We start from the raw sequence: 22,313 nt of genomic DNA, 5'->3' as shown, positions 1-22,313 counted from the left end.
TGGACTCCCTTACTGATGGAGTAATAGGAAAGGAGCCTGGTGTAGAACGAGCCGAACAAGAAGCCTGGACCACCAAGTTCTCTGGAGTCGGATGTCGTGACAAAAATCCCGGATCTGCCGGAGCAACCCTGTACCTTCTTGCAACAGTTCTGGACACAGCTGGTGATGTAAGAGGCTTTCTCAAAATCTCTAAGATAGGCTCCGCAAGAGCATCATTGAATGGGAGCAAGGGCTCCGCTGAAGTAGAAGAAGGATGTAAGACTTCAGTGAAAATGTTAGTTTTAACTTCAGCAGCTGGCAACGGAAGGTCCAAAAATTCTGCAGCTTTCTTGATAACAGAATGGAAGGAAGCTGCCTCTTCCGTAAACTCCGCTGGAGATGAAAGATCCCACTCAGGGGAAGTGTCCAGCCCACTAGCTGAGTCTAGGCCCTGAAATTCTCCCAAGGGCTCAGCAATCTCTCCTTTCTCCATCAATTGTCTCTGGTACTCTTGCTCTTCCAAGAGTCATGACACTCTCCTCCTCGACCTCAACCTGAACTCAAACCCAGGCATCGACATGGAGTTAGCCGATGTCGATTACGCCGGTTTCAAATGTGATGGGCGCGAACCGGGAAAAGAAGGAGATGCACCCCATCCCGACCAGGATCCATCCGGTGCCGGAGTTGACTCCATCGCCGCTGCTGGCATATGAAGCGCTGTCATCGGCATCGTCTGTCCAAGCGGCGATGACATTGGCGCCAGAGGCCTATGAGGCGATGTCATCGGCGCCAAACCGGCATCCTCAGCCTGATAAAAAGGCACGAACGGCACTGACTTGCATGGAGCCGGAGAGCCCAAAGAGAATGCCAAAGGACCTGTGGGACCAGCCGGTGCACCAGCAGGGGCCATAGCCTTATTAAAGATAGTGAACATGGCATTTAGAAATGCCGCAGGATTCCCTCCTGGAGTCTGGAAGGCAGGAAACCTCAGATCTTTATGCAGTGCCTGGGCCAGATCCAGAACCTGTGGCACTGACTCTTGAGCCCCAGGTGAAACGTGAGGACCTGCTGGAGACTCAACCACCTCAATGAGCGATGACACCGACGAAGCCTGAAGACTTTGAGGCTGGAAAGTTACAGTGGGACTAACCTCCCACATCGTACAACACTGTCTGGATGGAGACTGAGATCGAGATCCACCTCTAGAAGAACGACGTCGAGAGTCGGATCGGCACCTCTTCTTATGAGACTTATGGGATGACGAGTCTCTAGTGCACTGTAAATGTTCCTATGGACTGGGTTAGTGAACAACGTCACAGGGTTGTAGGCACTGAATTGATATGTTTTCTGGATTAATCTCCAGAACAGAACTCAGAAATAGGCTTTCATGATCCAAAAGCCAGCTGATTGCAACCACTCCACAAGCCGCTGAATAATATGCAAGTGAGATGAGTTTTAGGTAATGATCAATCCTAAGTGATATCACACAGACACTTAGTGGAACTGAAACCCTCTTTTGTAATGAAAAGCACACTTAATAACGCTAGGGAACCAGGATTTTTTAAAACACTAATTTTAAAATCAAGATCCTATCCTAGTGCATACAATATGAGTAGTACTGTTATAAACATCACCAAAATTATCAATAGAGTAAGCAACATATATCTAACATGTTGCTTAACTCATAAGATTCCTTTATATTAAAACCTCCTATCCAACCTCATTTTTTTGGCTACCTATAATACCCTTAACACCAAAGAGTTTCAAATATGCTAGTAAGTCTATTAGTAAACTGATAGTAAATGTGCTGAGGAACCTGGTAGGTACAAGACATTGTTTTATAAAACTTGCCTACACAAGGAAAAAGGCTGCATTTACAGTTGCTCCTCTATTCCCCTCTCCAACGTTTGCACAGGACCTATTTGGTCTTGTGTCAAACACACAGAAGGCAATGGGAGGAATGCTTGCAATTAGTCTAACCACAGGCAAACACTGTGAGGGGCATCCTAACCCATCGATCTTGGGTTAATTGCGTTCTGGTTCAGGGAGGATCTGCCTGGCAGTTTGGGCTTGATTGTTCACTTTGAAACCGAGTCAATCCTGATTTGTATATGGCTGGTTCCAAACTGAAGTAGCATGGTGGGCAAAAGAATGATGGGCCAACATGATACCCCTAGCCACTGCCAGTGTTTGGACTTATTGCAAACATTCCTCCCCTGATCTTTTTGTGTCATTTGGTCTTGAGGGCATGTTTACATCTCTAGTGAACAGCGATGCAAGAATTGTAACTTCCTGAACACTAGACAAGGAGCTAGTTCCCTTCACTGCTAAGAAGGTCTCTGACATCACAGAGATGAACAGGATTTTGGCAGCATAGGTGCCTTGGATGTAGTGCAGTGGTGGGCTGCTGTGCTGTCAAATGATATTGCCTCTTTTATTACCATGGTATAAACTGAATTAGCACACGACAAGGAGAGAGCCTTGTATCCCAAGGAATGTGGACAATTTATAAACTAGACAACAAGGCTTCCCTGTGGCTGTTCATATGATTTTAAACTCGGTATGGGTCAATAAAAAAGTCCCTATGAGAAAATAGACGTCATCAATGTGTCTGAACAAACGAATTTGATACAATAATGTATCAAATATCAAATTGTGACACTGTTTTGTGTAGCTATTTACATATAGCATTTGCACCTTAGGTTTAGGGTATCTGAAATAAAGGGAGGTGTTTCTGAAATCAAACAAGATGCTCATTAGTCACGGAAATGAAAATTGAAAAATGATCTTTGAAAGGTTTTGGGGGTAACAATTAAATGTTAGGCAGTATGGTTCTTATTTGCTAATATTTTTCTCCAGTAGGTATGAACTGTTTGGTGTTTGAAGTGAGTTGACATGAAAGACAATTTCCACACTTGAAGTATCTAACAATGGGAAGAAGATCCGATCAGAAAGTGATCCAAGCCTCCTTGTTAGTACAAGATTTCACAAATATGTTTCTGTTGCTCCTGCCTCTTTCCTATGTGAATAGTTTCTGAAGACAGTGGTCAGGGGCAGTGATTAAATGCCAGTATCCATTTAAAATATTTTTGGTTTCATTACTCGCTACATTTTGAGTGGGAGAGAAAATTGTGTCTTTGATTTGTAAATAAATCTCCTTAAAAAACTGGAAGAACTTTTTAGTGAGGGCGAACAAATCAATGAAGTAGGGGCGACTATTCAAAATGTATTCCATTATTCATAGAGCATCTGTTTAAGGTACGCAAGGTATGAAGTAGACGTACAACATATGGGGTAGGCAAGGACTGAATGTTCTTGGTGACTACAGTTTGGGTATCTATGTCACAGGACATCTCCTTAATTGATGGTTTGTGTGGAGTCTTGGATATACAGTATAGATAAGTGAGAGGAAAAAGTGATTTAATAAAGAAATCCAGGTGCTAGAAAAATAATTCCAAAACTGACTCACAACCTGTTACTATTAGACACCGAGGTCGCCATAAATTGTGGGTGTCCTCGGGAGTGCCTTGTTAAGATCTACCTCCTCAAATTTGCTGTGGTCCACCAGTTCTTATCCATTGTCAGTCATCTCGTGATAATGGATGAATCTCTTGAGTAAGGATCACATGGTGATAGTTACTACTGTTCTGTATAAAGAGCCCTCCTCTAGTAATCGCAGGGTCAATCCTTTTAGAATAAATTTCTCAATTTCATACTAATCATCTGGTTAGCATGAGGAGAACTGAAGGTCAGTAGAGGGCCTAGATCCATTACACCTAACAGACCCTGGTAAACATTTTGAAATTTGTTTTTTGGGACAAAACCTGTGAAGTTTGAACTTAAATCAGTTGATAGGTCCAAAAGGTAATCCTTTACTGAAAACAAATGTCTCGGTTGGTAAAAGACAGTATGAAGACAGGTTAAAAATGAGAACCATGATGACGGTGATATTGACAGGCAATGAGGGTGGAGGTACTGACGGCAGGTTTATCTCTCCCCTGAAAAATACTGATGCTGGTACCTCCACCATGCCAAACAACTTTGCAGAACATAGTTGTAGAATAAAGTTGTAGAACTGGACCTGTTTTATAGTCTAACTTGACAGCACAGATGCCTCCAGACAATTATGTGAGAATCACCAAGAGAGGGCTTTGGCTCTACCCGCATTTTAGGAGCTAGCAGAACATGATTTAATGTGGCAAACGTTGTGTGCTTCCACTAAAATCGTGCTCATATTGAAGTCCCATTGGAGGGTTTTCCTTCTCCTAACATGGATGGCACATTAAAATGTGATGACGCAGGGGCATGGAAGGGAAACCCTTGATAATGCTGAAAACCCATTGTGTGAGCATCTCTCCTTGGTTTCATTCAAGTTAATGGCTCAACATATTCTAGGGAGGCTTAGCAGATCCAGTCTCCTTCAGCTTCATAGAATCTCCTGCTTTGAGCGTGCTTTCCATGGAGAAGTGTATTCCATTTTGTGGGTTTTATATTGTGGGTTTGTCTTCTGGTTGCACATTTGTTTATTATTTATTTAGTAGTTTAGTTTAGCATTACCAAGATCCAGAGGAGTCAGAGTGCTCTACACCAAAGGAAGGATTGAATTAACAGAGAATACAGAGGAGTAGAGGATAAAAAGATGGTAAAGGAGCAAACTATGTTGTACAAAACACACAGTGGAGAAAGAGCATGCATTCAAGCAGAATGAACAATCAGGTGCGCATGTGCAATACATATAGACAAAGGATGCAGATCAAAAGATGCGTGTGCTCCTTGTTGATGGGGGCTCCTGCACAGGTTAGCAGGACCCATGGTGCTAGTTAAGTGATGGACACTCCAGACCATCTACATGTTCATGGAGCACCAAAGACTCTGGGGATCCCTTGCTTCTCTTTCCTTGTCTGTCAGGATCCCATATATCCAATTTTCTACTGTTGCCAAGACTGTTGCCAAGATGCCTATGAGATATGGTTTCTCTCTCTAGTTAAATTATAAATATGAGATATCTCCTGGCTTTCAGAGCTGCGGCAGTATTTGTTGGCTCTCGGCTCACCCCTGCTACCTGACCAGAAAACATTTGCCATTGCAAAGGACATCACGTGTCTGTGATGGTATCACCCACTTCCGGGAGTGTCTCGCCCCAGTGGTGACGCTGTGCATCGTGGAACTCTTTACAGATTCTCTAAATGGCATGAACGCGTTCTCGACTTTGGGTACCAAGGAATGCACCGATGCCGAGGTGCCTCGATGCCCATGTTGGCATTCCTGTTTAATCAGCCTGCGCCCTGCGCCTCAGCACCAACGCGTAGCATGCACTGCAGTGTGAGTAAGGCTTGGGGACTAGTGTCTGAGTCTTGTGTGCTTCCACTCAGGCTTCATGTGAATCATTTGTTCTCACAGACTGTGACCAGACTGTGCAGTATGATGAGCAGTTGTTTACATGTCTGTGTGTTGATCGTCCATTTCCATGTCTGTGATGTAAGATCAGCATGTGTTTACATGTCTGTGCTATAAATTGAGCATGTGCTTAATGTTCATGCTGTATGATAAGCCTGCGCTTAGATGTCTGTGCTGTATGATGAGCATGTGTTTACATGTCTGTGATGTGAGAAAAGCATGTGTTTACATGTTTGTGCTGTATGATGAGCATGTGTTTACATGTTTCTGCTGTATGATGAGCGTGTGTTTACATGTTTGTGTTGTATGATGAGCCTGTGATGTAAAATAAGCATGTGATTACATGTTTGTGCTTTATGATGAGCATGTGTTTACATGTCTGTGTGTTGATCATCCATTTTTGTGATGTAAAATGAGCATGTGTTTACATGTCTGTGTTATATGTTAAGCATGTGCTTAATGTTCATGCTATATGATGAGCCTGCACTTACATGTCTGAGCTGTATGATGGGCATGTGTTTACATCTCTGTGATGAAAGATAAACATGGGTTTACATGTTTGTGCTGTATGATGAGCATGTGTTTACATGTCTGTGATGTAAGATAAGCATTTGTTTACATGTTTGTGCTGTATGATGAGCATGTGTTTACATGTATGTGTGTTGATCATTCATTTCCATGTCTGTGATGTAAGATAAGCATGTGTTTACATGTCTGTGCTATATGTTGAGCATGTGCTTAATGTTCATGCTGTATGATGAGCCTGTGCATACATGTCTGTGCTATATGATGAGCATGTGTTTACATGTCTGTGATGTAAGATGAGCATGTGTTTACATGTTTGTGCTGTATGATAAGCATGTGTTTACGTGTCTGTGTGTTGATCATCCATTTCCATGTCTGTGATGTAAGATGAGCATGTGTACATGTCTATGCTATATGTTGAGCATGTGCTTAATGTTCATGCTGTATGATAAGCCTGCACTTAGATGTCTGTGCTGTATGATGAGCATGTGTTTACATGTCTGGGATGTGAGAAAAGCATGTGTTTACATGTTTGTGCTGTATGATGAGCATGTGTTTACATGTTTCTGCAGTATGATGAGCGTGTGTTTACATGTTTGTGTTGTATGATGAGCCTGTGATGTAAAATAAGCATGTGATTACATGTGTGTGCTGTATGATGAGCATGTGTTTACATGTCTGTGTGTTGATCATCCATTTTTGTGATGTAAAATGAGCATGTGTTTACATGGCTGTGCTATATGTTAAGCATGTGCTTAATGTTCATGCTATATGATGAGCCTGCACTTACATGTCTGAGCTGTATGATGAGCATGTGTTTACATCTCTGTGATGTAAGATAAACATGTGTTTACATGTTTGTGCTGTATGATGAGCATGTGTTTACATGTCTGTGATGTAAGATAAGCATTTGTTTACATGTTTGTGCTGTATGATGAGCATGTGTTTACATGTCTGTGTGTTGATCATCCATTTCCATGTCTGTGATGTAAGATAAGCATGTGTTTACATGTCTGTGCTATATGTTGAGCATGTGCTTAATGTTCATGCTGTATGATGAGCCCGTGCTTACATGTCTGTGCTATATGATGAGCATGTGTTTACATGTCTGCGATGTAAGATGAGCATGTGTTTACATGTTTGTGCTGTATGATAAGCATGTGTTTATATGTCTGTGTGTTGATCATCCATTTCCATGTCTGTGATGTAAGATGAGCATGTGTACATGTCTGTGCTATATGTTGAGCATGTGCTTAATGTTCCTGCTGTATGATGAGCCTGCGCTTACATGTCTGTGGTGTATCATGAAAATGTGTTTACATGTCTGTGCTATATGTTGACCGTGTGCTTACATGTCTGTGATCTCATTCTTGCCTGTGCCAGTGTTGGACGTCGATGTGTCTCCCTTTAATGTCTCAAAGCTTTTACATTTTGTTGAACAAAGCTCTAAAGACTCTGAAACTGAAATTCCATCATGGCCTTGGTCATGTACTCCGTGCTCAGCTTCTGGCTGTAGGGTCGCGTGTCACCACATGTGGATGTCCTGGTCACCACATGTGGCTGTCCTGGTCACCACATGTGGATGCCCTGGTCGCCACATGTGGCTGTCCTGGTCGCCACATGTGGATGCCGTGGTCGTCACATGTGGCTGTCCTGGTCGTCACATGTGGATGTCCTGGTCGCCACATGTGGATGTCCTGGTCGCCACATGTGGATGTCCTGGTCACTACATGTGGATGCCCTGGTCGTCACATGTGGATGCCCTGGTCGTCGTCACATGTGGATGTCCTGGTAACAAACACATGGATGTCCTGGTCACCACATGTGGATGTCCTAGTAACAAACACATGGATGTCCTGGTCGCCACATGTGGATGTCCTGGTCACCACATGTGGATGTCCTAGTAACAAACACATGGATGTCCTGGTCGCCACATGTGGATGTCCTGTGACACTGCAGCAGGATCTCACAGTCACTCTGCAAAGCACCCACATGGACATCCCCTCCTCACTGTAGAAATCGGCCACCACTGAAGAGGCGGCCTACTGCTGATGGAAACCGGGCTTCCCAGAGTTAATTGGTGGTGTGGACTGTACCATATACCTATCATCACCTCCCCAAAGCACAGTCCAAACCTGAAAGAGATGTATAATGTACCCCATCATTGCTGTACGTGTGTGCACATGTCCAAGAAAACGGAAAAAAGGACCTATGAAGTGGCGAGATGTCACCGCCTGAAGTAAAATGAAAATGAATGCCTTGGAGAAAATAGAGAAAATGCCGAGAGTAACTTGACTTATTTCTGAGAGGAAAGGCATCCCCACGGGGTAAAAGAGTTGGGATCGCACAGTGCCTGGTCCGACTATATCACTGTCACGGCGCTATGTTCTGCCATTGTCACTATGCTATGCTATGCCATGCTTTATTCTTTGTGCAGTTGCAATGGCTTTGTAGCACTATGCCTGTCTGGAAGTGAGTGCAAGCTGGAGCTACACGAGTCTGTAAATATGCAGCATAAATTGTCACAAAAGGCATGTGTTTCATGGTTGGGAATATGCTCCATGGAATTCCTGTAGCCTTGAAAATTCTGCGGTCGGTTCCAATGTGGCGGAGTACTGAAAAGCAAAATGTGCTTTTGCCTTCAGATTACCAGCTATTTTACCAAACTGACACCCAACTCAGGTCGGCGGCCAATGTTGCTGCTCCGTGCTGCGTGACAAGAAGAAAGCAGGAGAGCGGCACATCTACAGAGATACGTCTATCTCCTCCCCTCTCCCTAGCGCCGGTGCAGAATTTCACTGCCGAGCTCCACAAACACACCTTTGCATCATAGTGCAAGGATGTGTGCATGAGTCTAGCATAGGTTGTGTACGCTAAGGGATTCCTTCCAGCACAAAATACTATGCTTAGGCAACTTTTAGAACTTTCCTACTTTGTATGTGGGCTGCACAGTACAACACGCATGCAAAGCCAGAAATGATAGAAGGAATGAAGACATCACCTTTCATTGCCTGCTTTTAAGTGGTGCATTTTTTCACAAAAAAACCCTGTCTACTATTCTTAGCAGTCAGGGTTTTGCATCAAAAACCATGGGTGGTTGCATGAGAACGTCCATGTAACACCTATGGAACAACCCCTTGACGCTAGGTAACGGAAAGCAGTGCTTCTCTCTGGTTTGTGTTATGTCAGAATGTTTTACAGCGTAAAACAAGTTTTGCACTGGAAAGTAAATTACTAAAAAACACATTTCTTACTAATTTGCATCACTTTTGTGACGCACACACAGCTCAAAATGTTAGTAAAATTGTCCAGAAGTGTGTGATTCCGAATTGTAAATGGAAGACAAACGTTCAGTTGCACATCAGCTGCATATGGATACCTGCATGGAGAAATCATGCATCCCTGTGAAGACACAGCTTCCCCTGGGCCCAGTGGGTAAGGAAACTGGGGCCCCCCCCTGCAAAGAACATGGAGTGAGCCCCCCTCTGGACTCTGTCGGCCGGGTGATGTGCTGTGCACTAACTCCCAATTCCCACTCTCCAGATATCTCTCCTGGAAAAACATTACCCTGGGCGTGATTTGCAAAACTTTTACTGCTTGCGGGAATGACTTATTCTTGTTGTATTCCAGGCTTGGACTAAGCCAGGGATACCCTATGAATAAACCCCAGCAAATAGGGCCCGTGTCTTTACCAGCAAATCTCCCCTAAAAACTGACAAATTTATTGGGAGTTCTCCAACTTCCGCAGGACACCGCCCAGGAACTGCCTCAAACTTCCCTTCCACGTTTGATTGGTGAATACAGAAACTCCACATAACTGACAGAATTGCCATATCAGCCAAACCCATATTCAGGGGTAAAAAATTGCAGTTACAGGTTCAGAGAATCAAGATTGCAACTTTACCCTCGCAATTTGTTTTGTGCAACCAGGTGGTAATTAGGTGCCCCCAAAATGTGAAGTATCCATCTCTGAAGTCCAACCCCAATATGCTGAAAACTGATCCAGGAGATCCCATTTGTAAGGAGTGAACTGTGATAGTCACAGCACTTCGGGTGGAGAAAACCTTTCCCTGTGCTCTTTCCCTAAGTCGCCCCTTTTCCTATTAACGGGTGGGCAGCGTGCGAAACTGACGCACGAGGCCCAGAAGGCCTGCCCTGTTATCATCATGGAGATAAAAGCTCTGTCTTGATTGGCTAACTCCTGGATCCGCTGCAAATGTCAGGTATCTGTTCCCGCCCCATCGCTCCTGACTCCTGCTGACCCCGCTGCGATGGGAACAGCGCTGATAAACCATACAGTGTTGAAATGGCTGGCCTCTGCCATTTCCATCCACAGAGGCCAGCTGTGAGATAGTGCTTGCTATCACATACTTCCTATTGACTGACCTCTTCCAGCCTTCTATCTTAATTGAGCGCCATGTTTGTGGAGCACTCCTGGTTCTAATCACATCCATGTTGTGGCTGTGCACTCCCCGCTATCAGTCCCTCATTACTGAGCTATTCATCCCTCTTCCTCAATCTTCCATCTCTCTATTTGCTCATGAAATGGGATTTCTTGTCCACTGTGCCTCTCACTTACTGCTGCCGGGCTCGTGGGCTCGGTCTAGCCATTTCATTTTCTGTAAGACAGATAGGTGGCTAGTACATTCCCTCTGATGAAGGAAGGGTGGGTGGGGTCATCAGCACAGCAAACTGGGTATGGGGGTGAGGTGCAGTGTACACAGCCTTCTGACTGCATGTAAAAAATTGAAAACAAATGTAAACATTGCTGCCACACATGTGGGGCTGTGACATATACTTTGCTGTTTTGCTGTAGTGAGAGTATAAAGCTGGAAGGGTGTGCACATGAAGGCGAGGACGGTGGACACTGAGGGGCAGATTTACAAGAAAGTGGCACCACTTTTTTTGCGTCACCCTTGCCTCCCCTAACAACACCATCGTTGCGCCATATTTACAAAACGGCAAACCATGGCGGCCGTTACAAAACACTGTCAAAATGCTTGATGCTGTTGTGGCTCTTTGCTGCACTAGGGTCTAAATTTTAGATGCTAGCAAAGCACAGGGAGGCCCATAAAATATAATGGGTGCGTGACTTTAACTCCTGCCCCGAGCAGGCGTTAAAAATTATGGAAAAAATGGTGCAGTGTAAGTCTTGTATATTTCACTCTGCCATTTTTGCAGGCCTCCATGCATGGGAACGTCCCTCTTGCATACATTATGCTTGACACAGGCATAATGTGGCGCAAGAGTTTGCAAAGTGGTTCAATGTATGCGTTGCACCACTTTGTAAATATGGCGTTTGGGAGTCGCCACCTTAATGCCGCCTTTGCATCAAAAAAATTATGCTAAGGCAGCATTAAGGTGGCGCTAGGGGTTTGTGAATCTGCCCCTGAGTCTCTATGTAACACGGTGGAACATCAAACTAGAGTGATGGTGGCCTCTGGACATGCTTGATGGACTCTCAGCCCACTCCACAAATCCTTCATAACTCTTTAATTGTCCATTTTGAATTATTAATTGCTGATCCCCATACATACTACCTTACAAGATTAACCATTTGTGGTCAAATCCTTTGACTTTGGAGGTGTGCAATTTTCTTCACCATAGAGGTAGTAAAATGGAATAAATTCCACCAGTGGCCGCTTCATGTGAAGATTTTATATTACTCCGCAACCTAAATCCAGCCCCAGCGTCTTGAGCTTGTCCCACACTACCCCAAGGTTTTTGTGTGTGTTTAGCTAAGCACAGTAAAAGTCTCTAGCCACTCTTCCCTCCCTGCACTGCTAGGAGGAGTCTTACACTCACCCTGTTTACACCGCATCTCAGTGTATAGTTAAGTCCATCTGCCATTGAGGTGACAACTAAAAAGGAATTCGTTCTTACGTCATTTTAAGATGGCATAGTGTGCATCATCTTTTAAATGTGGATAACAAATGAACGTATGATTGCCGACATTATTTTGATGGTATGAATGGAAGTTGCAAAATGGAGGATGGATGAAGCCCAAACAAGACACCAAGGACGGTCGCATCCATACTTCTTTTTCATTTCTTTTTCTTTCTGTTCCATGTCTTTCTGAATGAAATACACAAAGTTTCCAGGCAGAGAAGACCCCTCAGGTTGATCCTGAGAAGAAGTGAAAAACTGTGCTTCAGCTGGATTGGCTGGATTTTGAACTTTGTGAAATGGGCAGACTCTAATTGGCAATGGGCTGTTGCACAACTGTTAGGACTTGAAAATGAAAGGTGTGGTGTCTCTGCCTAATTCATGTGACGTTATTCTGGAGTCAGACTTAAATGGACCCTGTTTTTATTGCTTTCAAAATGTAAGCAGAATGTTTCATATTTCCTCCTGACCAGAACCAAACCCAAAAGCCCTCCTGAAGCCCTGTTATCCTACCATGCCACTGACCTTGACTGCCCCAGGTGTTCAGAGACAAGATGGAAGCAAAAAAAAGAACAAGTGATGGACGGAATACTGAACAATGTCAAACGTTTACCCACAGTACAGAGATCCATAATTTTTTGTTACATATTCCATTCCAGTTAGAATCCAGCCCTATGCAAATCAGTCTTGACCCTGCTCCCTATGGGAACAGTTCAGACCGAACTTCCAGGCCAAGTTGTTCCTGTACCAGAAACAAACATCCTGGGACCAGTTTCGAATATCACCCCTCATCAGCCAGACTAGCTTGGCTCCAGTGGCATGGTGAGCACGGGACCCACGTCTGGGCATACCTGTCCCACTTAGGGTGACAAATGCAAACAAGAACAAGTGATGGACGGAATGCAGGACAATATCAAACATTCTCCCCCAGTACAGAGATCTGGGTCTATATCATCTTTTTTTTGCTACCTATGCCATTCCAGTTTGGACCCAGCCATTTGCAAATCAGTCTTGACACTGCTCTCCATGGGAACAGTCCAGCCCGAACTGCCAAGCCAGGTCCTCCCTGGACTGGAAACATGCATCCTGGGACCAGTTTTGGGGTATCAGCACTCATCAGCCAGGCTAGCTTGGCTCCAGTGGCATGGGGAGCACGGGACCCATGTCTAGCCATACCCATCCCATTTAGGGCGACAAATGCAAAAAAAAACAAGTGATAAAGAGAATGCTGAACAATGTAAAACATTTACCCCAGTACAAAATTCTGGGCCTATATCCATTGTTTTTTTGCTACCCTAGACCAGGATATAGCACCTTGAAGTTTTCTCTACTGACCACTAGAGACTAGAGAAAGGCCATCTCGAAAAATAACATCTACAAGCATGGATGAGCTGAGTGGTGACACTGCCTGGCCTATCACTTTTTCCCTACACCAACTTTTGTAATTTTATTCTTAATTGCCTCCATTGTTTAGACAGAGGATGGCTTATGACCTTATGTTCCTGGCTGCAGCAACTTGGATTCCCAAACAATGGACCCGATTCACAAAAGTAAATTTAGACCAAAAGTCTAACTTACACCTAAAGTCTAACTTTTCTCATAGTAAAGTTAGACTTTTGGTCTAAGTTTAGATGTTTGGTCTAAGTTTGGACTTTTGGTATAAAGTTAGACCAAAAGACTAAGGGACAGATTTATAATTTTTCATGCAAAACTGCGTTAGTGCAGTTTTGCGTGAAAAAGTATAGCGCCATTCTAAGACGCCGGCTGGGCGCCATATTTATGGAATGGCGCTAACCAGCGCTAATGCCCTGTTACAGGATGGGGGAGGCGTAGGGGAAACCGGAGCGTGTGCCCCGAATTATGGTGCTACACTGTTTGGAGGCATAAAAATGCCTCTAAAAAGTGTGGCGCCATTTTCTGGCGCACAACCCCCTTGGACATGGCTCCTGTCTTAGTTGGGGGCCATTGGGGCCAGCACCAGGAAGTGGGCCCCATATCAAGGCCCCTGAGCGGGAAAAATAAAATAAAAATTTACCAGGACTTACCTGGGCTGGGTCCCCCATCCTGTTGTGTCCTGTGGGGGTGGGTGGGGGTGTCCCTGGGGCCAGGGAAGGGCACCTGTGGGCACTTTCCATGGTCTCTGACCATGGAGATATGCCTACAGGTCCCCTTACGCCTGTCCATACCCAGGTGTTAAATAATGGCGCTAAGCAAACTTAGCGCCATTATTTAAGGCACCCATCCCCCATGCTGGGTTTTAGCACGGGGATAAATATGGCACAAAGGCCATATCGTCCTTTTCTGGAAGGGAACGCCTACCTTGCATCTCATTGACGCAAGGTAGGTTTTCACGTCCAGAAAACGACGTTAACTCCATAACTTTCGCGCTAGACATGTCTAGCGCCAAAGTATAAATATGGAGTTAGGTGTGCGCTGACTCAGCATTAAAAAAATGACGCTGGTTCAGCGCAAACAGAGTACAATATGGGCCTAAGTTTAGACTTATAGTCTAACGTTACTCATAGTAAAGTTAGACTTTAGGTCTAAACTTAGACTTTTGGTCTAAGTTTACCTATGTGAATCAGGCCCTTTGTGTCAGGGTCTGAGAAATGTGAAGGCAATACCCTCACACTATGCAGTAAAGAGACCCCCTGAAACAATCAGGTACTATTATCAGACCCAGAGTGAGAGGTGACCAGTAATGATCTTGAAGATGGAACGTCTTGACCTGTAGTTGTGATTGACTTGTTTGAAGTCTTGAAGAGTATGAAGATTGTAATGTGGACATAAGACATAAAGGTAATGAATTTTGAGGTACCAAAGACTAAGAAAAGTGTAACAATGGAGAAGCGGTCAGGGGATACGAGTAAGGATTTTCACTTTTGTTCCAGAGCTCTGGCCCAGAAGGAATTAAGAAAAGGGAGGAGGTACATCAAGGAAGATGTGAGGACTGGAGGGGAGCAGAGGAGGAGAAGGACACAGAGGGAAGACATCTCAGAAACTGAGTTGATACTTATGATCTACCAAGAAGGGTCGATCCACAGGATCAGTGGGATGCAAAGTGGAATCAGAAAATCGAATGCAAAGAATTGCACCAAAGGAACTCACTTGGTCTTTTCAAAATATTAGGTACCATATTTATCAATATTTCACACAATGCAACAACCCACCTTGCTGTGCTGTGTAAAAGGGAGGGGAAGAAATGTGCCATATTTAACATTATACAGTGCATTCCTGCTCTTTGCCTGCACTGGCACATAAATTGCTGCCAAGCGCTGATGCAGTCACCCTTGCCTCGGGATGCGAGGGTGACTGGGATGCAGGTAGGTAGAAAGGGGCACCTTCCTGCACAAAAACAATCCTCAGAGGTAGTTTACTCTTTCTAAGTGTGCTCCACGATGCAGCACACTTAGAAAGAGTAAATAAGAACGAGAAATAAGGATATTTCTCCTTGTTGTGCCTCTTGTGGGGAGGCGAATAATTCTGACGCATTCCCAGGACTACCAGTGTTGGTAAATCTGGAAATGTGTCAAAATGCACGGCGGATGCACGGAACACACAAATGCCACCAATGTCAAGCCTCTCTGCCTCAGAGTAACAAAAAGCAGCGATTTGCACTGCCTTGCATTACTATAGATTTATCAAGATATGCAGGTCCACTCAAGGTGGCTTTCTGTGGCTTGGTAAATCTACCATTAATCAGTAGAATAGTAGGTTAATACGACATAAATTGCCTAAAGAAACAAGGTGAAGCCAAATTAATAGTGCATAATCAAATAGCCAAATCATTAGATTGGGCAACAGAGTGTTATGTGTGACAAGACCAAAGTGTGGTCACCACATACTGTCTCATAAGTAAGTGTTCTAAAGATGAGCTCAAATGTGCTCGGCTAAAGTGTGCTGCTAGGAATGAGCTTTCACAAATGAGCTACTTGATAATAAATGTGAGTTTTCTTATAGGGTTTTGAACTATACAAACAGTTCATGTATACAGAACTAATTGTGACACATTAAATACACAGCATTCTCTTAGCAATGTAATGAGAACCAAATTGCTACATGAAAATGAAAACATTTTCTCTTGCTTTGTGTCTGTACATTTGTATTTTTAAAATTAAAATCCACTATGAATTCCTGAGCGAGCAATCATTAAATCCCCATAATCTTTCCACCAGAATTAAAGTAACAATTTCCAAACATATTATATTAATTCATTTGTTTGAAATAGATCTCTGGAACATACTTCATGTTGGAGAGAAGCATCATAAAATATCACAATTTGAGAACATTTACACTTCTGCCAAAACACTCTACAGACTTTGTCCTTGTAATTTTACATCTTGGTAGCTCTGGAAAGATAGAACAGACCAGTAGACAGGCACTTTGAACAAATTCTGGATATTTTTCTATTTAACAGAGAAAGAAACTTGCTCACATTTATTTGTTGTGCACGTTTTAAGGCCTACAGTGTTGGGACCCACAAAATGATGTCATATACATTTCGAATTTGTTAATTAGCTTTCCCGGTAGGATTAAGGAGGATGAGAAGATGATTGGATCAACTTCTGCACTGGAGAACAAGAACTCAGCTTGTTTTGAACTGAGTTCATTTGTACTCACTTCCTTATATAGACCTCAATGATAAAGGTGTGTTTCATGTGGGAATCCACACTGCATGCTGGGCCGCGCATAATGAAGGTGAACATCACTGCACAAGTGCAAGGCCGTGATTCTTTTCCTCCTTTCATCCTCCTAAAAGATGTCCACCTCTGTTTTGAAAAATATAGGAAGTACAAGAAAATTCATTGTAATATAATATGATTTATTTGTTTGTTTTTGTATATATGTTTGCATTATTATGGTGACGAGTTGTAAAAATACAAACTCTGGGCCTAATTCACAAAGGTAAAGTTAGACTAAAAGTCTAATTTAGACCAAAAGTCTAACTTTACTACTTTTCAGTATTCACAAAGGTAAAGTTAGACCAAACATCTAACTTTACTAGCAGTAAAGTGAGAGTTTTGGTCTAAGTCAGACTTTCAGTCTGTGTTAGACTTTTGGTCTAACTTTACATTTCTGAATACCTAAAGTAGTAAAGTTAGACTTTTGGTCTAAGTTAGACTTTTGGTCTATTTTTACCTTTCTGAATACCAAAAAGGAGTAAAGTTAGACTCTTGATCTAATTTTACCTCTGTGAATCAGGCCCTCTGCATTTATTATATATATAACATCAATGTGAATAAGTTAGGAACCATTAGAAAACATAGGTCCAGTGGCAATTTACGGTGACAGTCGACAAAGAATAATGAAATCAATCCCCTCTTTTCTCATTTTTTATTTCTTGAGTTTTGTTTGTTTTTATTTTTGACTGCTAACACTAGTGGGCACTGTGGCAGGGTGACTTGATGCAAACCATGCCATCCCAGCAGTCTGCCCTTGAAATGCTTTAAGGCTCACCAGTGCAGGTCCTGGTGGAGAAATGAAGGAAAGAATCAAGGAAAAGACTTTCTTCTTCCGGTGACAGGCATTATGTGATTGTAAATTTCGGCTCGACCTGTCCCTTCTCTGGTGGTCAATACAACTTGAGATAGATACGTTGGATTCAGTACAACACACATATACCAGCTTTCCAGCTTACACTGCTAGTGATTTAAGAATCAAACATAGCTGGAGGTCGCCTTTAAGCTAATAAACTCAACACAACAAGCCCACAGTACAGCTAGATGAATAAGGGAAAGGGGAACTGGAAATGCAAGGAACCAGGGAAGGATAAAAATAACAAACGTGAGCGATCGCCAGGACAGCAGAGACAACTGAGCGAGTAACAGGAGCAGCACTTAATTTGAGCTGGTGTTTGCCGGTCAAGGCCACCAGCACTAAGTTTTGTGGACCTGCTCTTTTTTTTCCTCTTCAGGCATTTACAGGGTGCCACAGAAGATAAACAAACAAAGCAGAAAGGCAGAAGAAGAGAAAGACGGTGACACTGCCACAAAAAGAAATAGTAGGGACCTTAAAGAGTGAGATGAAGGGGCAGGGTGTGACTGCCACTGGATTAAAAAGGCCTGGGGTGGATACCAGACTATGCAACCTTAGTGCTGAGCTTTGGTCACTGGCACTTCTTCTGCAAATTAAGCACTAAGCAGGAGCCACCAAAACACAAACATAAAGTTACCAGACACCAATTTGAAAAAGTAAGTTTGCAAAGCCATTGACCTATTTCTTTTCCTCTATGTTCCACTTGCTTACTTGGACTTAGACTATTCTCTCTAGGTGAGGTCCCAGGCTTACCCTGAATGCTGTTTCTTCCTTTCAGGTGCCATGTCTGTGGCAGTTTTAATCTGCAATAATGACCTGTCAAAGTACCTAATAATTACAGGCCTAAACCTTCCTTTTAAATCTTAAAGACACTCATATGCTACTGCCCATAAAAGGAGGTTGCAGATATATCAAAGTAGAGCACGTACATGTTGAACATGTAATTACAGTGAAATATCCCAAAACATGATTTTCACTGTACAAGGCTAGCTGCTACCATAGGGAATCATTGGGCTACATTGTTACATTTCAGAAATGCTAGATTCGGATTGGTAGCAGCTCGAACAAGCATTTGCAAATCAATGGGTCTCATGTTTGCTCGAGGTAGAGCGATTAGCGTTGTAAATTCCTAACTGGACTTTTCTTGCTACATAAATTGAAAATGAAAAGTAAAACAGTTGACATAAGCGAGCCAGCTCAAAGCGCCACAGCCGCCATGAGCATGAACGCGAAGGAGAGACAGAAAAGGAAAAAGAAGTTTGCTCGCAGTCGAACGTATCGGGAAACGCGCAATTAGCCAAGTAGCAGGGTTGGTGTCCAAGGCGGTAACAAAACCGCCCCAAGGAGGGACAAACATAAAGCATTTACCAATTATAACAAAGGATTTTTGAAAGGCAAGCCCACGAAGGAGTCATACTGATGGGCGTGCGTTGGGCGTTATTAAAAGCCCACAGATAGATTACAACAGGTCAAAGCACATGCATGTATATATATATATATATATATACAAATATATATATATATATATATATGTGTTTGTAAATGTATACTTTAACACATCTTTACAATTAAGTCACAGAGGGGATTTGAATAAAATTTCAATAATGAATGAGAAAGGAAAAGCAAGAGCCAATCCAGAAATAAAACCCTGATTGGATGCAGTTTTGTGTTTCATTTACTAATTGATCCTTCTTTACCTGTCGTCATATCTCGCTGCTTCCCACATGATAGTGGATCCTACCGGATAATATTGAGTTTTCTGTGCAGTATGCGTCCTTCTTATATGTCATGTAATAGGGCTTTAGGTTAACCGTGTCACAGTAAGAATCACTCTGCAAAAGCGAGTCGACAGATAACAAAAGAATGTTTTCACACTTGATGAACAAGCAAATAATCAATATGTCTACTATATAGTAATGCTTTCATTCACTAAATAAGGGCAACCCTGCACTTGGCAGGGTTTTCAAAAATTGAGTGAAACTCTTAAATGCTCCTCTCCATGAAAATATTTAGTAAAAGGCGAAAGATGTATTCAGTTTGACGAGAAACCAGAGTACAGGTTTCATGGCTGCCGTCTGTGGGGCCAGGAAACACCATTCCGCAGACCGTCAGGGTGATTTAGTTTACTAAGATCATCTTAGAAAACCCTTTAAAATACAACCAATTTATAATAATTGTTGTAATCCGGTACATTGATAAAACAATTGTTGCCACAAAAAGAAACAACAAGAGAACTCAGGTAGGTCACGTGGCAGGAAAGGCTGCACCACAATAGTTTCCCTCCTCAAGTCGTAACGTCTGCTCCTTTAACTCTGCACATTTTGAATGGCGCCCCACATGGGCATTTGTGAGGACCGGTGGCACCCAAGAAGGGGATTATCATATGCCTACGTCAAAGCATGCTCGGCGGCTCGCTGCTATTCTTTCCGAGACAATGAATGAGCCAGTGCGTTTTGTACTTGAAGCCTATAAGGCTGCCTCAGCTGCTGTAACAGAACAAGTATTGGCAAAGAGGAACGAGTTAGAGCTATTAGCGTTGTATATTCCTAACTGGACTTTCCTTGCCACTTGAATTTAAAATGAAAAGTAAAACAGTTGACATGAGCGAGCTGATTCAAAGCACCAAGGCCACCATAAACATGGGCGCGGAGTAGACACACAAAAGGAAAAAGAAGTTTGCTTGCAGATAAACGTATGGGCAAAAGTGCAATTATCCAGGGAACAGGATCGGTGTCCAAAGCAGTAACAAAACTACCCCAAGGAGGGACAAAGGTAAAGCATTTACCAATAATAACGAAGGATTGTTGAAAGGCAAGCCCATGAATGAGTGATAGTGATGGGCGTGCGGTACGTGTTAAAAGCCCACAGATGGATTACAGGCCAGAGCGCTCGCACGCTAAACCTAAAAATTCATCTTACACTCTTTTGAATTGTAATGTTAAGTCCTCGTTAATGTTGAGGTCGGATTTAAATGTATTTTTTTGGAAATGCCACTTTTGGAAACTTGACATTTTTCTGCCTAATGTTTCTGGGAGTTTTTAGCTTGCCTGAATTGGCTCTCCCGTTGGATAAATGCATACTGGAGCAAGACAGTGCATAAAAGGAGCAGAGGAAGTACGTTTTCCTGACAGGATAGCTGGGGAGGAGCTGGGCCCTGCCCTGATTATACTTCATATGGATGTTCCCCAGTACACAGAGAGATCTGACACTAGCCGTTTGTGTTACTAGCCTGGCAGGAGCCAAGCCCAGGAAAGGGAAAAGGTTAGGCACAGTGGAAATTCCCCACCCACGAGCTGGACTCGGCATAAAAGTGGCACCCCATATCATGAACAAGAGCAAGACCTTAGACCTCGACTTCACTGCGACCGCGGTAACACAATGGACAACTGGAAGAACAAGCCCCCTGATGCCCCAATGGACTGAGGACTATGTCTGCAGCTAATCCCAGGACTAATGAGTCTCTCTACGGCCAGTGATTCTGGCCCCCATACACCTCTGGAGGACTAGTTGGGGAAAAGTAGGACTTCTATGCCCCAGTAGTGCAAGAGGAATGCCAGGAGCCAGGCACAGGAGAATGCTGGTGTAGGGAGCCAGTGAAACAGACTCACTGCATATTATGGGGGTTATTCTAACTTTGGAGGAGTGTTAATCCGTCCCAAAAGTGACGGTAAAGTGACGGATATACCACCAGCCGTATTACGAGTTCCATAGGATATAATGGACTCGTAATACGGCTGGTGGTAAATCCGTCACTTTTCCGTCACTTTTGGGACGGATTAACACCTCCTCCAAAGTTAGAATAACCCCCTATGTCTTCTGGAGTCCTGCTGAAAGGGTTTGTGATGGCTAGAACGAGCCACCAGTAGCAAAACGAGCCTGAGATTATTGAAATCAGCCCGTCAGGACCCGAGCTATCCACCTTTAAAGGATTTGACATATGACTTTTTGTGAGACACCCAGCACATGGGGCTCTGCCGCAAGTCTAGAAGAAACCCTTGGGGTGGGCCAGTGCGTGGGGGTCAGCACAAACTTAATTAATAATTTATGGCCCACGGAGGGGGCAGGCATGGGGCCTCCTCCCCAGAGTTCATCAAGACTCAGGGACCCCAACACCTGGCTGGCATACGTATTGATTTTAAATGTTTTATTGACAGTGAATTTAGATAAATATTGCAATGCTTTATTGACAATGATGACTACATTTAGACATGTTTGTTGATTTCAGTGATATAATAGTGATTTTTAACATGTGGTTATTGGGTTTTTAACCCCTTAGCTGCTGGGCCTTTCCCCCCCCCCCAGTGCTGAGCCCTTTTTTGGCTATTTGGGGTAGTTCGCGCTTAGGCCTTTATAACTTTTTGTCTACATAAGCTAACCATGCCAAGTTTGCGTCCTTTTTTTCCAACATCCTAGGATTCTAATGGTACCCAGAGTTTGTGGTTTCCCCTGGAGGAGACCAAGAAAATAGCCAAAATACAGTGAAAATTTAGTTTTTTCCAAAAAAATGGGAAAAAAGGGCTGCCGAAGAGTGGTTTTTTCCTTGAAAATGCCATCAACAAAGGGTTTCTGGTGCTGAAATCACTATCTTCCCACCTTTCAGGAACAGGCAGACTTGAATCAGAAAAACACATTTTTCAACACAAATTTGGCATTTTACTGGGACATACCCCATTTTTACTATTTTTGGTGCTTTCAGCCTCCTTCCAGTTAGTGACAGGAATGGGTGTGAAACCAATGCTGGATCCCGGAATGCTAAACATTTCTGAAAACTAGACAAAATTCTGAATTCAGCAAGGGGTCATTTGTGTAGATCCTACAAGGTTTTCCTACAGAAAATAACAGCTGAACTAAAAAAATATTGAAATTAAGCTGAAAACAAAAGCCATTTTTCTTTATGTTTTACTCTGTAACTTTTTCCTGCGATGTCAGATTTCCAAAAGCAATATACCGTTTTGTCTGCTGGACTCTTCTGGTTGCGGGGATATAAAGGG

The 22,313-nt window shown here is 43.2% G+C and overlaps 1 non-coding gene across 1 annotated transcript; it reads right to left on the bottom strand.

Moving 5' to 3' along the window:
- Nucleotides 1–19,263: 19,263 nt before the first annotated feature.
- LOC138252449 (U5 spliceosomal RNA) lies at nucleotides 19,264–19,379 on the bottom strand. The gene has a single exon (XR_011195196.1). It is a non-coding gene; the product is annotated as a U5 spliceosomal RNA (small nuclear RNA).
- Between the last annotated feature and the right edge of the window lie 2,934 nt (nucleotides 19,380–22,313).

Source organism: Pleurodeles waltl, chromosome 8, assembly GCF_031143425.1.
Source record: "Pleurodeles waltl isolate 20211129_DDA chromosome 8, aPleWal1.hap1.20221129, whole genome shotgun sequence".
NCBI lineage: Eukaryota > Metazoa > Chordata > Amphibia > Caudata > Salamandridae > Pleurodeles > Pleurodeles waltl.
This window is presented reverse-complemented; position numbering and strand designations above follow the sequence as displayed.